Source organism: Pleurodeles waltl, chromosome 2_1, assembly GCF_031143425.1.
Source record: "Pleurodeles waltl isolate 20211129_DDA chromosome 2_1, aPleWal1.hap1.20221129, whole genome shotgun sequence".
Classification (NCBI taxonomy): Eukaryota; Metazoa; Chordata; class Amphibia; order Caudata; family Salamandridae; genus Pleurodeles; species Pleurodeles waltl.
The window spans coordinates 885,460,434-885,481,509 of record NC_090438.1 but is presented as its reverse complement, the minus strand read 5'-3'; positions in this window follow the sequence as shown (position 1 = coordinate 885,481,509).

The following is a 21,076-nucleotide window of genomic DNA, read 5'->3' as shown; positions in this document are numbered from 1 at the left end:
GTTTAGTCCTATTTAAACATTGCCATCTTTCTAAAATAATTGTGAAGAATTCTGAGGGGGGCTCAATGATTTTTATTTTTCAAATGGGGGGCGCGGCATTAAAAAGTTTGAAGACCACTGAACTACAGGAATATGCTGAGATCCACACAGTTCCTACAACCCAGTGTTTCCCCACCTGTCCTGATAAAAACACTACCTAATTTGAGTGCCTGTACCTAGTGCCTGCATCAGGAATAGATCACCCCAGGGTCAACAGTTGCCCTCATTTTCTTTGGGAAAATGTGATGTGTCCATGTTGTGTTTTGGGGCATTACCTGCAGCGGGCACTATGCCTACCCACACAAGTGAGGTACCATTTTTCTGTCACCAAAATGTGAGGAAAAAGTGTTTTTGTTTTGCCAAATATTGAGGTTTGCAAAGGATTCTGGGTAACACAACCTGGTGAGAGCCCCACAAGTCACCCCATCTTGGATTCCCCTAGGTGTCTAGTGTAGGAGGCTGGCCTGGCTTATAGTGGGTATCTGATGGTACTTACATCTTGTGCCAGGTCCAGTTATCCCTTATTAGTAGATTAGTAGTGTTCTAGCAGCTTAGGCTGATAGAGGTAGCTATAGATGAGCAGCTTAGGCTGAACTAGAAGACATGCAAAGCTCCTACTGTATCACTTATATCATATAGCACTATATCATAAGAAACACAATCCTCAGAGTTACTAAAAATAAAGGTACTTTATTTTAGTGAAATGTGACAAAAATATCTCAGAGAATATACTCACTTAGAAGGTGAGTAAAATACACAAAATATACACACAAACCAAAATCAGGTAAGTAAACAGTTAGAAAAGTAGTGCAAACACTCTAGAGTACAATAGGATGCAATAGGAGACAATAGGCCTAGGGGCAACACAAACCATAAGCTCCAAAAGTGGAATGCGAACCACGAATGGACCCCAGGCCTAGTGTAGTGTGTAGAGGGTCAATGGGAGTGTAAGAAAGCACTAAGGGTGTCCAAGATACCCCACCCCAAGACCCTGAAAAGTAGGAGCAAAGTTACCCTACTACTCCAGAAACACAGTAAAGTCGTGATAGGGGATTCTGCAAGGACAACAACTGACTGCAAAGCACTGAAGATGGATTCCTGGACCTGAGGACCTTTAAAGGAAGGGGACCAAGTCCAAGAGTCATGCAAGTGTCCAGGGGGGGCAGGAGCCCACTAATCCCCGGATGAAGGTGCAAAAGGGCTGCCACAGGGTGGAAGAAGCTGAAGATTCTGCAACTACGGAAGGTGCCAGGACCTTCTCCTTTGCACAGAATATGTCCCATGGGGTCCTGGAGGATGCAGAGTTGTTCCCATGCAGAAAGACAGCAAACAAGCCTTGCTAACTGGAGGAGTCATGGTTGAAGAAAATGGGTGCTGCCCGGGCCCAGGAAGGACCAGGAGGTCGCCCCTTGGAGGAGGAGACAGAGTGGGTGCTCAGCAGCACAGAGAGCCCATGCAGAAGCATGCAGCAACTGCAGAAGCAGCTGAACAGGCATTCAAGAAATCTGAGCATGGCAGTCATCTCAACACTGCAAAGGAGGGTCCCACGAAGTCGGTTGTCAACTCAGTGAGTTGAGCAATGCGGGACGGAGAGTTGGGGAAGTGGGCTATGCTGTGCAGAATCGATTCCTTGCAAAAGTGCACAGAAGCCCTAGCAGCTGCAGTTCACGCAATAAACAGGATTGCTGCCTGGCGTAGGGAGGCAAGGACTTACCTCCACCAAATTTGGAGAGAAGGACCACTGGACTGTCGGGGTCACTTGGATACAGCTCCTGTGTTCCAGGGACAACGCTCGTCAAGATGAGAGGGGACCCAGAGGACCAGTGAAGCAGAAGTTTGGTGCCTGCGTTAGCAGGGGGAAGATTCCATCGACCCACTGGGAATTTCCTCTTGGCTTCCAGTGCAGGGTGAAGGCAGACAGCCCTCAGAGCATGCACCATCAGGAAACAGTTGAGAAAGCCGGCAGGATTAGGCGCTACAATGTTTCTGGTAGTCGTCTTGCTACTTTGTTGCGGTTTTGCAGGCGTCCTGGAGCAGTCAGTGGTCGATCCTTGGCAGAAGTCGAAGAGGGAGGTGCAGAGAAACTATGGTGAGCTCTTGCATTCGTTATCTGAAGAGAAACCCACAGGAGAGACTCTAAATATCCCTCAGAGGAGGATTGGCCACCTAACCAGGTAAGCACCTAACAGGAGGGGTCTCTGACGTCACCTGCTGGCACTGGCAACTCAGAGGCTTCCATTGTGCCCTCACACCTCTGCATTCAAGATGGCAGAGGTCTGGGACACACTGGAGGAGCTCTCGGCACCATCCCTGGGGCGGTGATGGACAGGGGAGTGGTCACTCCCCTTTCCTTTGTCCAGTTTCACGCCAGAGCAGGGGCTGGAGATCCCTGAACCAGTGCAGACTAGCTTATGCAAGGAGAGCACCATCTGTGCCCTTCAAAGCATTGTCAGAGGCTGAGGGAGGCTACTCCTCCCCAGCCCTTAACACCTATTTCCAAAGGGAGAGGGTGTAACACCCTCTCTCAGAGGAAATCCTTTGTCCTGCCTTCCTGGGACTGGGCTGCCCAGACCCCAGGAGGGCAGAAGCCTATCTGTGGGTTGGCAGCAGCGGTAGCTGCAGTCAAAACCCCAGAGAGCTAGTTTGGCAGTACCCGGGGTCCATGCTGGAGCCCTGGGGATTTGTGGGATTGGCACCCCAATACCAGATTTGACATGGGGGGACAATTCCATGATCTTAGACATGTTACATGGCCATATTCGGAGTTACCATTGTGAAGCTACATATAGGTATTGACCTATATGTAGTGCACGTGTGTAATGATGTCCCCGCACTCACAAAGTCCGGGGAAATTGCCATGAACAATGTGGGGGCACCTAGGCTAGTGCCAGGGTGCCCTCACACTTAGTAACTTTGCACCTAACCTTCACCAAGTGAAGGTTAGACATATAGGTGACTTATAAGTTACTTAAGTGCAGTGTAAAATGGCTGTGAAATAACATGGACGTTATTTCACTCAGGCTACAGTGGCAGTCCTGTGTAAGAATTGTCTGAGCTCCCTATGTGTGGCAAAAGAAATGCTGCAGCCCATAAGGATCTCCTGGAACCCCAATACCCTGGGTGCCTAGGTACCATACACTAGGGAATTACAAGGGTGTTCCAGTGTACCAATCAGAATTGCAAAAAATGGTCAGTAGCCTGCAGTGACAATTTCAAAAGCAGAGAGAGCATAAACACTGAGGTTCTGGTTTGCAGAGCCTCAGTGATACAGTTAGGCACCACACAGGGAACACATATAGGCCACAAACTATGAGCACTGGGGTCCTGGCTAGCAGGGTCCCAGTAACACATATGAAACACACTGACAAATAAGGTTTCCACTATGAGCACTGGGGCCCTGTCTAGCAGGATACCAGTGAGACAGTAAAAACACCTTGACATACACTCAGATGCAGGCCAAAAGTGAGGGTAAGAAGGCTAGAAAGAGGCTACCTCACTACACAACCCCCCCCCCAAACGAAGGACAATAAGGCAAACTTTGGCCAGTTGAGTCTTTATTGTCTAAGTGGTGATAAGTGGGGAGTACCTCTGCAATAGATTGGTTACTCCCTTTATCATCCACTGTATGGTTACTTCCCTGTGGCGATGTAAACCACCCTGATTGGAGTTTTTTAGCTAGCCAACAATGTGAAGTTGTATTCTCAGAGTTCCTATTAGTATGTTTTAGTTTAGAGCAGTGGGAATTGTCCATTGGGCCTATGTCAAATGATAAGAATGCCAGACAGGGGTGCTGTCTCAATAAAGCCATAGCTGGGCAAAAACTTTGTCCATTTGGCTGTAAGAGAGAATAGGGTTGCTGTTTCTCTTGAGTTGGAGCAGGGCAGGGCTGCTGTCCTATAAGCTCCACACTAGAGCAGGGTTGCTTTCCTAAGTGTTGTGAGGCAGTGCAGGGTTGGTGCACTAATGTTTCTCTGGGAAGGCTGGAGGGTTGCTCCATGTTAACTAAAATGGTGCACTTTTTCTCACTCATATTAGTTATCCCACAGAGAGGTACTTCCACCTTAGGGAGTACAACTGTGTTAGCTGATGATTCCCTTGGTACAGGTGCCACCCCAGGAGAGGTTTCTCCCACCACAGGAATGGTATCCTGAATGGCAGGGTGGGTAGGGGATACTTTGATGCCCTTTTTACCTGTTGTTGGAGAAGGATCCTGAGTTTTCAGGCCTTTTTCTCTCCTTTGTTTTTTCATTTTAGCTGAAATGAGAGGAAGCAATTCCTCAGGGGTACCCAGCATGGCTGCATGGGTATTAAACTCTACCGCAGCCCAACCTGAAGTCTCTAGGTCATTACCTAAGAGACAGTCTACAGGTAAGCTAGGTGATACTACCACCTGCTTAGGGCCAGTAACTCCACCCCAACTAAACTGAATTATAGCTAAGGGGAGGAACTTAGTGGAGTTATGGACATCAATAATCTTGTACTGTTGTCCAATGATGTGTTGTGCAGGAAACACTAGGTTTCCAGTCACCAAAGTGATACTGGCACATGTGTCCCTGTAGGCCTGAGCCTCAACACCATTTATTGAAACTGCCTGCCTGTACTTATCCATTGTAAGGGGACAAGCAGCCAGTGTGGCAAGGCCAATGCCACTAGGTGTGACAGAAACTGTCTTGGGACTGACTACCCCAGTTTCTATGATGGACCCAAAAGTGAACCCGACTACACCCTTACTTTGACTGTTGCCAGCAGTCCCTCCACTATTACCACTACTGCTAGGGGCACTAGAGTTTGATGTATTAGTGGTGGTAGGCTCAGGGGGTTTACCTGGGCAGGACTTATCCCCTGGCCTATGGCCTTTATTTTTACACACGTAGCACCAAGGCTTTTTAATGTGTGTGGGTTGTGAAGAAGAGGAAGATGATTTATCCCCACCCCCTGAAGATTGTTTAGGATTTGAAGAAGGATCTTTAGTTTTACCTTTATTCCCATGCTTATTCTGAGATTTCTCACCATCTTTTTTCTTGCCATCCTTGTCACCACCTGTATGAACTTTTCTGTTCACTCGTGTTCTGACCCATTTGTCTGCCATCTTTCCCTATTCTTGGGGAGAGGTCATATCTGAGTCCACCAAGTACTGGTGCAACAAATCAGGCACCCAATTGTACAAAATATGCTCTCTCAGGATTAGATTATACAGGCTTTCATAGTCAGTCTCCTTACTGCCATGTAACCAACCCTCCAAGGCCTTCACTGAACAGTCTACAAAGTCTGTCCAGTCTTGAGAGGACTCTTTTCTGGTGTGTCTGAACTTAATCCTGTATTGTTCAGTAGTTAAGCCAAATCCATCTAAGAGTGCATCTTTCAAAACTTTGTAATTATTAGCATCACTTTCTCTGACAGTAAGGAGCTTATCCCTACCCTTACCAGTGAAAGATAGCCACAAGATAGCAGCCCACTGCCTTTGAGGGACCAACTGTACCATACAGGCCCTCTCAAGTGCAACAAACTACTTTTGAAAGTCATCCCGTACCTTGTAAAGGGGGGCTATCTTATGCAGGTTGCTGGAATCTCGTTCTCTCACAGGATTGCTATCAAAAACATTGCTGCTGCCACCATGGGGAACTAACCCCAACCTCTGCCTTTCTCTCTCTTCATCCAGAGATTCCCAGTCTAAGGCCAGCTGCTGCTGTTTTAGCTTCACTCTGACCTCTTCCAACCTCAGTTTTCTGAGTTCCCTTTCCATAATTTTCTCCTCAGGGTGGGAGGCTTGGGAATTCTAAGACACAGAAGAAATGTGGGAATTGGCAGAGTGAGACCTGTCCCTAACTGGCTGGGCTCTAGTAACATGGCCTTTAGGAGTGAAAGGTGCCCTACTAGTGTTTGACCCCATTCCACTACCAGTGTCACTAGATGGCCTGTTAGCTGGCAGGTCTTTGGAATAACCCTCCCCAGCATCCGCAAGGGACTCCTCTGAGTGTTGCTGGGTACCCCCCTCCTCTACCTCCTGATCCTTGGATGGGCCAGACTGGTTCTGGTCACTTTCTAGGAGAAGGCTAAGGAGAAGATCTTTTGTTGGATTCTTACCAATACTTAAACCTCTTTCAATGCAGAGACCCCTCAAACTTTTAAAGTTTAAACTACCATAGGTTGCCTGGACAACTGTGGGAGTAAGTTCTACTGCAGACATGATTGTTAGAAAGGTTTAGAATAGAGAGAAAAAAAAGTTTAGAAACCTTTAGAGAAAATAAAAAAACGTTTTAAACTTTTCAAAACTTTTGAAAACTTTTCTAAAACTTTTTAAAAAGTTTGTAGAAAGAAAGTTAAACTGTTCAGGTTAACTGTGTATATTCTGAAGTATTTGGTATATGTTTTTCTTATGAAAAGCACCAATGACAAAGTGGTAAAGCAGTTACAAGTACTTATCCCACCGCTGCACCACCAATGTAGGAGGCTGGCCTGGATTATAGTGGGTACCTGATGGTACTTACACCTTGTGCCAGGTCAAGTTATCCCTTATTAGAAGATTAGTAGTGTTCAAGCAGCTTAGGCTGATAGAGGTAGTTATAGCAGAGCATCTTAGGCTGAACTAGGAGGCATGCAAAACTCCTACTAGACCACTTATACCATGTAGCACTATATCATAAGAAACACAATACTCAGAGTTACTAAACAGAAAGGTACTTTATTTTAGTGACAATGTGCCAAAAATTTCTAAGAGAATATATTCCCTTAGGAGGTAAGTAAAATACACAAAATATACACACAAACCAAAATCAGGTAAAAAAGTAGTGCAAACACTCTAGAATATAATAGGATTCAATAGGAGACAAGAGGCCTAGAGGCAACACAAACCATATACTCCAAAAGTGGAATGCGAACCACGAATGGACCCCAGACCTATTGTAGTGTGTAGAGGGTCACTGGGAGTGTAAGAAAACACTAAGGGTGTCCAAGATACCCCAACCCAAGACCCTGAAAAGTAGGAGTAAAGTTACCCTACTACCCCAGTACCACAGTAAAGGCGTGATAGGGGATTCTGCAAGGACAACAACTGACTGCAAAGCACTGAAGATGGATTCCTGGACCTGAGGACCTGCAAAGGAAGGAGAACAAGTCCAACAGTCACGCAAGTGTCCGGGGGGGGGGCAGGAGCCCACTAATTCCCAGATGAAGGTGCTCCAGGTGGAAGAAGTGAAGATTCTGCAACAACGGAAGGTGCCATAAACTTCTTCTTTGCACAGAAGATGTCCCACTGCGTGCTGGAGGATTCAGAGTTGTATCCACACAAAAAGACCACAAGCAAGCCTTGCTAGCTGCAAGAGTCACAGTTGAAGATAATGGGTGCTCCTCGGGCCAAGGAAGGACTAGGAGATCGCCCCTTGGAGGAGGAGACAGAGGGGGTGCTCCGCAGCACAGAGAGCCCACACAGAAGCAGGCAGCACCCACAGAAGCACTTGAACAGGCATCCAAGAAATTTGAGCATGGCGGTCATCTCAACACTACAAAGAGGGTCCCACAAAGTCGGTGGTCAACTCAGCGAGTTGAGCAATGCAGGACGGAGTGCTCGGGACCTATGATATGCTGTGCACAAAGGATTCCTTGCAAAAGTGCACAGAAGCCCTAGCAGCTGCAGTTCATGCAGTGCACAGGATTACTGTCTGGCGTGGGGAGGCAAGGACTTACCTCCACCAAATTTGGACAGAAGGACCACTGGACTGTCAGGGTCACTTGGATCCAGCTCCTGTGTTCCAGGGACCACGCTCGTCAAGATGAGAGGGGACCCAGAGGACCGGTGAAGCAGAAGTTTGGTGCCTGCATTAACAGGGGGAAGGTTCTGTTGACCCGCAGGAGATTTCTTCTTCGCTTCCAGTGCAGGGTGAAGGCAGACAGCCCTCAGTGCATGCACCACCAGGAAACAGTCGAGAAAGGCGGCAGGATTAGGCACTACAATGTTGCTGGTAGTCATCTTGCTACTTTGTTGTGGTTTTGCAGGAGTCATGGAGCAGTCAGTGGTCGATCCTTGGCAGATGTCGAAGAGGGGGATACGGAGGAACTCTGGTGAGCTCTTGCATTCGTTATCTAAAGAGAAACCCACAGGAGAGACCCTAAATAGCCCTCAGAGGAGGATTGGCCACCTAACCAGGTAAGCACCTATCAGGAGGGGTCTCTGACGTCACCTGCTAGCACTGGCCACTCAGAGGCCTCCAATGTGCTCTCACACCTCTGCATTCAAGATGGCAGAGTTCTGGGACACACTGGAGGAGCTCTGGGCCCCACCCCTGGGGTGGTGATGGACAGGGGAGTGGTCACTCCCCTTTCCTTTGTCCAGTTTTGCACCAGAGCAGGGACTGGGTGATCCCTGAACCGGTGTAGACTGGCTTATGCAAGGAGGGACCCATCTGTGCCCTTCAAAGCATTTCCAGAGGGTGGGGGAGGCTACTCCTCCCAAGCCCTTAACACCTATTTCCAAAGGGAGAGGGTGTAACACCCTCTCTCAGAGGAAATCCTTTGTTCTTCCCTACTGGGACTGGGATGCCCAGAACCCAGGAGGGCAGAAGCCTGTCTGTGGGTTGGCAGCAGCAGTAGCTGCAGTGAAAACCTCAGAGAGCTAGTTTGGCAGTACCCGGAGTCCATACTGGAGCCCCGGGAATGCATGGTATTGGCATCCCAATACCAGATTTGGCATGGGGGGACAATTCCATGATCTTAGACCTGTTACATGGCCATATTTGGAGTTACCATTGTGAAGCTACATATAGGTATTGACCTATATGTAGTGCACGCGTGTAATGATGTCCCCGCACTCACAAAGTCCGGGGAAATTGCCATGAGCAATGTGGGGGCACCTAGGCTAGTGCCAGGGTGCCCTCACACTTAGTAACTTTGCACCTAACCTTCACCAAGTGAAGGTTAGACATATAGGTGACTTATAAGTTACTTAAGTGCAGTATAAAATGGCTGTGAAATAACGTGGACGTTATTTCACTCATGCTGCAGTGGCAGTCCTGTGTAAGAATTGTCTGAGCTCCCTATTGGTGGCAAAAGAAATGCTGCAGCCCATATGGATCTCCTGGAACCCCAATACCCTGGGTACCGAGGTACCATACACTAGGTAATTACAAGGGTGTTCCAGTGTGCCAATCAGAATTGCAAAAACTGGTCACTAGCCTTCAGTGACAATTTTAAAAGCAGAGAGAGCATAAACACTGAGGTTCTGGTTTGCAGAGCCTCAGTGATACAGTTAGCCACCACACAGGGAACACATACAGACCACAAACTATGAGCACTGGGGTCCTGGCTAACAGGGTCCCAGTGACACATATCAAACACACTGACGAATAGGGTTTCCACTATGAGCACTTGGGCCCTGGCTAGCAGGATCCCAGTAAGACAGTAAAAACACCCTCACAAACAGGCAAAAAGTGGGGGTAACAAGGCTAGAAAGAGGCAACCTTCCTACATCTAGTTTTGAAAAATGCACAGGTTTGGTAGGTTTCCTTAGTTGCTGGCTGAGCAAGAGGCCAAAATCCACAGCTAGGTACTTTCCAAAAAACACGTCAGCTTTCAATTTAAAAATGTGATGTGTCCATGTTGCGTTTCCTGTAGCGGGTATTAGGCCTACCCACGCAAGTGAAGTGCCATTTTTATCAGGCGACTTGGCTGAACACGGAATAGCAGAAGAAGTATTATTGCCCCTTGTATTTCTCTACATTTTTTCCTTTCAAATGTAAGCCAGTGTGTAAAAAAATACGTCTATTTGAGAAATGCCCTGTAATTCACATGCTATTATGGGCACCCTGGAATTCAGAGATGTGCAAATAACCACTGCTTCTCAACACCTTATCTTATGCCCATTTTGAAAATACAAAGGTTTTCTTGATACCTATTTTTCACTCTTTATATTTCAGCAAATTAATTTCTATATACCCGGTATAGAAAAAAAACTACTGCAAGGTGCAGCTCATTTATTGGCTCTGGGTGCATAGGGATCTTGAGGAACCGACATGCCCTATATATACCCACAACCAGAAGAGGCCAGCAGACGTAATGGAATTTTGTCTTCAAAAATCTGACATTGCAGGAAAACATGGAGAAAAATGGCTGTTTTTCTCAGCTCAGTTTCAAGAATTTATTTATTTCAGCTCTTATTTTCTGTAGGAAAACCTTGCCGGATGCACACAAATGACCCCTTGCCGAATTCAGAATGTTGTCTACTTTTCAGAAATGTTTAGCTGTCTAGGATACAGCATTGGTTTCATAAGCATTCCTGTCACTAAATGGAAAGAGGCTGAAAGCACAAAAAATAGTAAAAATGGGGTATCTCCCAATAAAATGCCAAAATTCTGTTGAAAAATGTGGTTTTCTGATTAAAGTCTGCCTGTTCCTGAAAGCTGGGAAGGTGGTAATTTTAGCACCACAAACCCTTTGTTGATGCCATTTTCCGGGAAAGAAACCCCAAGCCTTCTTCGGCAGCCCTTTTTCCCATTTAAAAAAAAAAAAAAAAAAAACTTTTTGCTGTCATTTGGATAATTTCTTGGCCTCCTTCAGGGGGAACCCACAAACTCTGCATACCGTTAGAATCCCTAGGATGTTGGAAAAAATTCTGCAAATTTGGCGTGTATAGCTTATGTGGACAAAAAGTTATGAAGGCTTAAGCGCAAACTACCCCAAATAGCCAAAAAAGGGCTCAGCACCTGGGGGGCAGAGTGGAGGGGGGAGAAGGCCCAGCAGCAAAGGGGTTAAAACCAATATGGGCCCCTTTCAAGCGTGAAAGGGCCATTCACTGGGGTTGCTTGGGGTGTTCCCATGCAACACGCATGAAACCCAAAGAAATCTGATGCATTCTGAGATTCACAAGTCTTTGAATGCGTCAGAATGATGCAACAGGGATAAGTATCTTTATTTCTCCCTGTTTTCAACTCTTTCTATGTGTGCTGCACACAGGGAAATTAATTTTGAAGCACAAATACAGAGCTGTTATTGTGGTAGTTTCATTCTTATCTCCTTCCCCACAATATTAATGCGAGACTTTCATAGCTTCTAAGTACTTTGGAGGGAGGAGCGTTTACTTCATTGCCTACTCTAGACCACAATTTCAGAGCAAATTTAAAAAATATATAGCGTTCCAATCATACATTGAAAAAGTATATTACGTAAATCACAAGTTCTTTCAGATAGACACCCACTTAAAAACTCATTCTGAAATAAAGAAAAAGCTGCAAGTAGGATGTAAAGTTATTATGCAGCCTATACAGATGAAGAATAATATGGCTTAGAAACAAGGAATTGGACTTTGTAGTAGACACAGAGGGCACTTTTTAAAAGGATTTTTAATCACAGTCACTTTATTGGTACTAGAGCCCCGGAAATAAGACAGAGATTCCTATGTCATTTTTAACTCTTACATTCGCTTTTAATTGCAGAGTTGTATATGCATGCTTCCACTACTCTTCTTGTATTATTAAGATCAATCACAGTCCCTACTACATTACTGTCTTTTCTCTCTTTCTCTGCCCCGGTGATAGAAATAAGGTTCCGTTTCTGCTCCAATCCTTAGCAGGCGTTTCAGTTCACGCAACATTTAAATAATTCAAAATTGAGATCCTGGAGAAAATAATTTATGATACATATATGGTCATTAAAAGCTCAGAATCTGCGTACGTAGAATACATGTTTTGTTCAGCAGCCTCAGAGGCAGAACAAAATTTGGTGTCCACACGAAGCCAAATCTCAACCCTTTTAAGTTTTGACCCCATGTTTCTCTTTCTTCTGTTTGGAAAATCGTTGTTTATGCCACAGGCAGCAGGTGAAGATTCAGTTGATGGTTGAAATCTGCACATATCGCTTAAAGCAAAAGTCTTTTGCCATCGGGCGGTATTGTATAGTGTTTTTAATGCAATGACAATTTCAAACAATTCATGGATTAAATGCTTTGTGTGATAACAGTTGCAGCGTCTGCTCATGATGATATCACATATCGAGGGAGTGCTCCTTAACCAACATTGACCAAAGGCAATGGCACTGACTTTTTTCCTATGGAAAGCTTTAAGGGGATAAGTATGAATGTATGGTGTGTGTCATGTTTTTTACGGTTCAGCATCTCAGCAGGGTAGTTGAACTTGCGTTAGTCTCACCAAAGGAGACTGCTGGGTAGGAAACATTCAGATGAGGACACCATGGCCCATATTTATACTTCTTTTTGCCGCATTTGTGTAATTTTCTTATGCAAAAGCGGCAGAAACTTGCAAAATACGATTGTGGCCCATATTTATACTTTTTTAGCACTGCATTTGCGCCGTTTTTTTACACAAAAGTGGCGCAAACTTACAACAGTTGTATTTTGTACATTTGCGCCGCTTTTCCGTCAAAATGGCACACATGCAGCACAAAAAAAGTATAAATATAGACCTGTATTTTGTAAGTTTGAGCCGTTTTTGCGTCAAAAAGCGGTGCAAATGCGGCGCTAAAAAAGTATAAATAGGAGCCCATGTTACCTAAGTAGGTACAGTGCATCTGCTAAGATGTGTATGAAGTTACTTTTTCACAGAGGGCTGCAATATTATTATTAGGACTGTTGCAACAGCATCAACAAGTCTTCCATGAAAATGACAAAGTCATGAAATGTCGACATTGCTGCTATGCCTTACATCAGACAACACAGATGGCCTTACATATAAATCAAGAACTGAGCAACTTCCTAGCTATGCTGTCAATTTATGGGCCTGAATTATACTTTTTCAGCACCGCATTTGCGTCATTTTTTGATGCAAAAGCAGCACAAACTTACAAAATATAATTGAATTTTGTAAGTTTGTGGCGCTTTGCGTCACAAAATGATGTAAATGCGGTGCTAAAAAAGTAGAAATCAGGCCCTATGAATCCACCAGATCTAGCTCTTCTTAGTAAACATGACATAGGTTCATGAGGACACTAGTTGCATTTCTTAGAAGGGCTGCCATATATTAACTGGGGCAGTTCTTAACAAGGCAACTGTTTTTAGGTGGATTTGCATGCACACTTCTCAGTTGTTTTTCTCTGTATGAAATGGGGCAGTCTCTACACTTGGTAGTTGCGTTGCTATAACATCAGTAGAACAGTTCTTCTGAGGAGGATTTTCATATGTCAATGGGACAATTTCAGAATAAATATGCAGGGCTGGTGTCCGCAAGCAGGGGCGGGGTAACAACACCCATCAACATTGGTGCTATCATTTGAGTCGTACAGTACTCACCGTATACAAATAGTGGGACACAAAAGAACTTCTCAGAATTGTTGCTGTGCTTCTGATCTGATTGTTCCAAAAAATCCCAACATGAAAAATATATTGTGAGGCAGTGGTTTATTGGCTCGAGTGGATTGAGGTCTACCTCAAGTGATAAAAGGTACTGCTCTGTTACTTACAATAAAGGGTTCTAGTAGTTTAAACCAGCATTCAGCCCTTGGCAGCTATGGCTCACAGCAGGCAGGCTTAACTTAGAGAAAATGTGTAAAGCATTTAGCAATATTAAAACAGATAAAAATCCAATAGCACAACACAAGAAAAATGTCACTAGAATTTATAAAAATTGAGAATAATTTACTGAGCAAAGTAACTCCAAAACAACAAACATCAAATAAGAGGAACCAAAGATATGAATTTTTAAATGTTTACATAAAACTAGCACCAAAAAGAAGCAAAGTGCAAAGGGTAGCCTGTGTTATCAGCAACAGACCTGAACTGAGGCTTGATTTTAGTCCAGCTGTGATGGAGCACTGGTTGGATACACCAGAAAGCCAACCGACCAGTTATGAGGTTTTACTTTGGGACATAGGGGCAGGGTTACAAGAAACTGGTGCATAAGTGCTGATACTCTAGTTTTCTTGCATCGCCCCTGCCCCACCTAACAACACCATGGGTGCACCATATTTACAATACGGCACACCATGGCACACGTTAAGCCAATAGCGTCAACATTTTTGATGCAATTGTGGCACTTTGCTGCACTAGCATCAAAATGTTGACGCTAGTGCAGCAAAGTGCAAGGAGGCGCATTGATTAAAATATGTGCATCACTTTAACACCTGCTTTGAGCAGGCACTAAAAATTACTCCATAAATGGTACACTGAAATCTTGTATATTTTACTGTGTCATTTTTGCGGGCCTCCTTATGCTGGAACGCCGCCCCCTTGCATACATTATGCCTAGTGCAGGCATAATGTGGCACAAGGGGTCACAAAGAGGAGCACTGCATGCAGTGGTCCACTTTGTAAATATGGCATGGCAAAAATTGCCTCCTTGTACCACATTAGTGTAAACAAAATGATATTAGTGTGGTGCAAGGAGGCATTAGGGACTTGTGAATCTGGCCCATATTCTTCATGTATCTCCAGAGGGCTCCAGGATGTCCGATAGCCATTAGACCTGATGGCACAGTTGTTTTTGCCAGAAAAACCTCTGAGTGGGAGATTTCAAATTTCGTGCCTACAGAGGTACTCTCACCTCCAAATGCCTTTGGAGCCTTCACTACTTCAGGATTTTTACCTTCGAACTTAGGAGCTTATTTACAAGCCATGTGCACCGCCAGTGCATCACGTTTTATGATGCACCGGTGGCACATATTGCAGGCCCATATCTAGTTTGTGTGGCTTTTCATCACCTTGTAGATATGGTGTAAGGCAACTCAGCGCAAGTCAGTGCATTGCACATAGAATGAGGTAAAAAAAAAAAACGCGGCTTGGTTTTGTGCAAGAAGGTGTCCCTTCCTGCACAGAAACAATCCTGTCTGTGACACAGGCCTTCATAAACCATGGTGCAATACTGCCTGCATTGGTGCTAGGCTGCCCATTGTGCACCAGTGCAGGGAGAGAGGACAGAAATGTGCTGTATTTTGTTGATGCAATGTATTTCTGCCTTTTCCGTGTGGTGCAGGACATCACAACAAGGTCATTTGTTGTGTTGTGCTGCCCAGAACCACGAGGCCTGTAAATATGTCTTAGTCTCATAGCTTGAAATCCTCCATCAGGGCAAGGCTCTGGAGTGTGTCTGAGATTACCTCTTTGGGAAACCCTGCTCTGTTGAAGAAACCAAGCAGGGCCCTTGTCACTATACGTGCAATTATCGTCCTCAAAGGTATGGCCTCAGGGTACCTAATGGAATGGTCCACCATTTCCCTGAGTCCGTTTGGCGTCTAAGGGCTCAACAATGTCAATCCCAACAATGTTAAAAGGCATCCGACCAAGAGTAGAGGAATCACAAGCAGCTTGGGTTGTGTTTCTGTCTTGCCATTGGCTTGACAGGTGTTTCCCTTCAAATTTAAAGACTTCTAGGGTCAGTAAACACAGTTGATTAACCTTTCCCAGGGTTTGGTCTGCCCCAAATGCTGCCCCCCAAAGGGATACCATGAGATAGGTTTAAGAAGAATTCCCTGAGATGCTGGCAGACAACCAATCTTCTAGATGTCACAGTTTGTGGGTCTCTAGCATCGCTATACATGAAACTCTCTTCCCCCTAGATCCTGTGGGATCCACTGGTATTCTCTTGTTCTTACACCTGAGCCTGATACTGAAGGAATTTTAAGAGTTAGGCACTCTTTATGTATTTGGAGAACTCCTACTTGGGAGGTCCTTCTCTCTGTATAACTCTGAGATTTCTGGCAGGTCTCTCACAAGAACAGATCCTCTTCCCTTTTAAGCTCCTGATCTGCTCCTTGTAGGTCAGATTCCTGCCAGGCTATTGGACGTTTTGAGACTGTTTTTCAATGGCCCTTGCACTTCCTCTTCCTTTTGGTTGTGGAACCTTTGGAAACCTAGGTCATTGTTCCGCACTCTAGGCTCCCTTAACTTCTTTGACAAGCTGTTTGGGCCCTTGAGGCCATGCACACCCACTCAGGCAGATCCGGCATTTCAGATTGGGCTGTACTTTCTACTTCCTTTCAAGTTGAGAGTTCTATATCATTTCCCAACAGACTCTCCACTGGCAAGGCAGGAGTCACAGCTACTGTCTTAAAGCAAGTTACCGCTCACCCCTCAAAAGGTGACCATTGCTACTGGATGGAATTTAACTTCATTTTCAGGGTTGGCTAACCTATAGAGAATAACAAGGATGGTTTGATCTGGGGATACCAGCTTTTCTATGTTGTAGTCATGCTCATTCTTGTATCCTTCAGGCCCTCTACTTTGGTCCCATTGATGATTGGCTGCTTCCTGCTCTTCATCAGGATGGGAGGTAATTTAGCCAGGGCTTTAACATCCACCCCATCCAAAGGGACTAAGGTTGTTTCACTTAAACCCCTGGTTTCCCCTGGGCCAATTCCCACCCCAATTTCCACACTTGCAATCCTTGGGGACTGCAACCTGGTGTGTGGATTCTAGGACTAAAGAGAATCTCTCTTCTTGTGCTTGTGACAGTCCAGGCACTCCCCAAATTTAGAGGCATCCAAAGATTCTTCCTGTTGTGCCCACCCCTCTTAGATCTATGAAAGTTGCAGGGTTCCCCCTCCAGGTTAGAATTTTGGGATCTGCCTGAGAATTAATTATTTTTATTCTTGTTGCATTCCTCTGTCTCAAGATGAGGGATGTACCTGTTTTCTCGGGATCAAACCCCTGAGACTTCTTAGACACTTCAGTGCATACTCATTAATCAGCTGCCTTCCTAGGTGCAGGGGGTCAGACAGCTTGGAATCCACTAGATGCTGCCATAACTCTGAATGACTGTTATTCAGAATGTGCTTTTTTTATGAACAGATTCTGTAGGCGATCATGAAAATTTACTGTACTGCCTTTTACTCAGGCCTCCAGTGCATCGGCAAAATCAACTGAGGATTGGTGTGAATCTTTGGGTGTTTTCTTGAACTTTTCCAGTTGTCCTCGGGTATAAGCCAAAACGTCTACACTATGGCCTCATTCATGTGAGTATATGAGTGTGCTAGCATCTCTACCAGAGTCAAGAGTAGAGCTCTCCTCAGTGTAGATAAAAACTCCCACAGTGAGCCCCTCCTCACTGTTTCACTGCTAGGTTCTGCAGCATTAATACCCTTTCCTACAAGGTGAACGCTTTGCAATCTTATCCCCCACAACAAATCTAGGCATAATTCCATCGGCAAGTGAGTGGAATGTGTGATTTCATGTAGACACCTCACCACTGCTGCCACCATCTTCCTCTGAGTGCAACCATCCTACCCTGGCCTCCTCCACCAAGGCCTGTTTCTTGTCTTCAGATGTAGATCTCCTTTCTGACAGTGCTATGGCTGCCAGTTTAGCCTGCAGCTGCTTTGGTGACTGCTTGTTACTGAGCTTTAAAAGGCTGATAGCCAGCTTTCGAGGCCTTCTGCTGGCAGAGGCTGCATCGCTCCCAGCCCTCGAGGGTGCACCCAGAAATCCATTTTAGGGCAGGTTGTTCCCTGCCTCTCCTTTTTCTGGGTTGTTAAAGAATCTCTTCATCCTCATAGGGGTTCTGTACTTGGAAATACCTCTTCTGAGCCCTTGAGGGTTCTTTCGTAGTCTGCCTTTATGGCATTAAGGCAGGCCCTTCTTTAACTTCCTTTCATTTCCATGTTTCCGTAGATTAAGGTGCAAAAATTGCAATCAAAATAATTCTGAAAAAAAAATGATCCAACCAAAGACCTGAAGCAATTAAAAATAACATTTGGTGTTAGTTAAATTTGGGGATTTTGAACTTCTAATTTTATAGCTGAGTGGTGCTGCTAAATGTAAGTTCTTGATCACACTGCTGAACAACATTGCGAGAAACTGGCTTAATAGATGAGTTGGAATGAGGTCCACCTCAAGTAATAAAGTCACTGTACTGTTGAATCCAGAAGAAGGATTCAGTAATTTAAATCTGACTTCAGTCCTTGGAATCCTTGGTAACTATGACTCAGAGCAGGCAGGAATAACTGTGAGAAAATCCTGACATAGGTCTTGATTATGACCTTCGCGGATGGGATAACCCGTCACAAACGTGACGGATATCCCGCCTGCCTTATTATAGGTTTCATTACATCCTATGGAACTTGTAAAATGGCGGGTGGGATATCCATCACATTTGTGACAGATTATTCCATCCACCAGGGTTGTAATTACCCTTGTAATACTAAAACAGTTAAAACGTAAAAAAAATACAAGACAATAGAAATATCACTCCAATTTATTTTAATAAGTTGATAACTTTATTAGCAAAATGACAAAAAGTAATAAGGTGAGCTAGAGACATGAATTAGTGCTATAAAGCACAATGTGCCAATGGTAGTCAATATTGATGGTAGCCTGGCAATTAGGTGTGATTTTAGGCCAACCTTGATGGATACACCAACCAGGTGTAACCTTTTCTGAGGTTCTACCTTTGGACTTTTTTCTGAAATTCTTAAGCAGAATAAGGCAACAGGCTGTACCCAAGGAGATTCTAAGACATCAGATAGGCATTGGATGAGATGCTGACAAAGCCATTGGTTGCTGGTAAAAGCTTTGAGTGGGAGACATTCAAATCTCATGCCCAGGGAAGTCTTCTCACCAGCCGGGTACTTTTGGGGCCTTTGCCCAGTAAAGAATTTGGACTTAGGATCTCATTATGAGTTTGCAGTTTGTGGACCGCCATGATAGCAGGGGCCGTTCGACCACTGCAACTTTGGCCAGATTACAAGTTTGGCGATCAGACCGCCAGAAGGCCACCATTAGACTGCTGGCACTGCCATAGTCAGTGCGGAGGGGACCGCAGCGGTCCTGACTGTGGCGGTCAATGTTGGAGATCTTGGCATTTGGACCGTTATTGCCATTATGACCTGCAGGACTGCCAAGCTTTCAGTGGCAATCCCACCACCACAGAAAGCTTGGCAGTCAGGCAGGTAAGGGGCCCAAAACAGGGGCCCCAGGAAGTACAGCCCTATGGAGGGTGAGGACAGGGCCCATGTGGGCCCCCCACAAAATGTGTGGTTAGGGGGCCTAATGTGTCCCGTGCACAACATGGTGCATGGGCACAGTCCACCTATCATGCTGACAGGTAGGGGTGCATGACCAGCAGTAGCTCCATTATACTGCCCCCTGCGTCCCCCCTCCAGTTACGCCATCCCGTGGGGAACCTGTAATCCGGCAGTCTTGGGACCTTTGGCCTGGCACTATTCAAATGACTGCCACCATGGCGGTCCAGTGGTCTGACCGCCAAACTCATAATGAGGCCCGTAGTCTCTTTTTCAGAACTTGAAATCCTGCACTGGGGTAATGCTGTGGGCTGTGTCCAATGATAGCTCTATAAGGTTGGTTACGTTCTTGATGAGGTCCCACTGAAATTAATTTGCTTTTGCAGAGAAGCTCTGAGCAGGGAGGTCTGTTTCTTCACCCTAGTGAGGTTGCCCCTTGCTCGAATTGCAGTTCTTCTTCTATTCCTCTATAGGTCCAGAGTGCTCTGAAGAAGGTATGTTGGGATGCTACATTTATAGCTGGCTGTAGCTTGTGGAAAGGTGTGACTTCCGGCCCCTCCCTGAATGTTAGGGTAAAAGTTCCCAGTAGTAACCTTGCAAATGTTTTCAGCAGTCCCTGTGTGTTCTACTGCAAATAATCCCCTTCACTCACCGAATTCAAGATGGAGAAACCCTTCTCTCACCCACATGTGTGGCCAGGGTAGCAGCCCGCCTCTGTGGTTACTCCAAAACAGTTCTGAGGTGCACCTTTCACCCGTTGGGTTTATGCCTACCAGACGGAGGGGACAAAGGCAGGAGCCTTTCCAGGTATCATCTGACATTTCCTTGTGACAGAGAAAGGCCCTTTGAAATAAATAACCTAATTAGTCATGTTGTCAGAAGAACAAAAATATATCCTAGAACCCCCCCCCCCCCCTTTGCTGCTTATCTGGGATCAATTTTCAAATCTCATGAGATGTATTCAACAGCTGGGTATGAAAAAGGAGGGGGGCTAACACTTATTAGCCTCAAGGATCTTCAGGAAGGGAAATGTAACTTTATAAAAGTCCAGTTCCTTAATATCTATGAGAAGGATGACCACTATTATGCTGGGCTTTTAATAAACATTAGAAAAATCAGTTTAATGACCTCTCTAGATAGCCATAAGCCTGAGATAGCAGAATAAATATTTAATATTGCTATGTTTATCTATAGACGGATCAGCCTTCCATCTGTGAAAATGGCTGTGGAGGTCTAGTTAATCTAAGGACATGTTAACTTTAAATGTTTACATGTCCTACTTTTAAATACCCTGCACCATGCCTTGTGGGCTACCAGGCAAATATAGGAGTGACTCATTAATGCTGAAAAGCAAGCTTTTCCCTTGCCAAAAAGGTCATTTTGATAGGATGAGCTGCAGTTTTAATTGTGCAGCAGCCATCCTACAGTGTTTGAACTGGAGTCATGTTTGTATTGTCACACTAGTGGATGGCACAATAGTGCTATATTCCATTGGTGAAATTTAACATTCTATCTCATGGTTTTATTTTTGGGAAACCAAGTAAAAATAGTAATGAGAAATTTAAATATTCCAACCAGGAGTAAGAATATTTCAACCTGTTTTAGGAGTAAGGGCATATTCACTGGTGCCTGGGTAGCAGTTTCCCAGTGTATAGTGTCAATATACCAGCATCATCAGTCTACAAAACAGTGGGGATGACCATGTACAAGAGGCACTTTCTTTTATATATTCTTAATTGCCCATTCCGGGAACGTCTCAGCAGGACTGCCACATTTCAAACTCACAAGAACAAAAACCTAGAAGTGGGATTTCTAAATTCATCCTTCAAAAAAGTGAATGGCCATGTATTTTAGTCTCTTCTTGTTCACTCCGGAGCAGGTCTGACCACAATAATATGATGTACATGGTGTAGAAACAGTGCAAACTGTTCTCACTGTTAAATCAATTACAACACAGACAGTAACATCAGCGCAAGCTTTCCCCTCAAATACTGAACAAGTCAAGTACACCACAGACAGCACCGTTCAGGCTTTGCTAAAACACAACGGGAAGGTAGAGTTCATGGGACAGCAATGCATTATTCAGCTATTACAAGCACAGTGCAGTTATAGATAAGGCTCATAATAGATGATGTATTCGATTTTT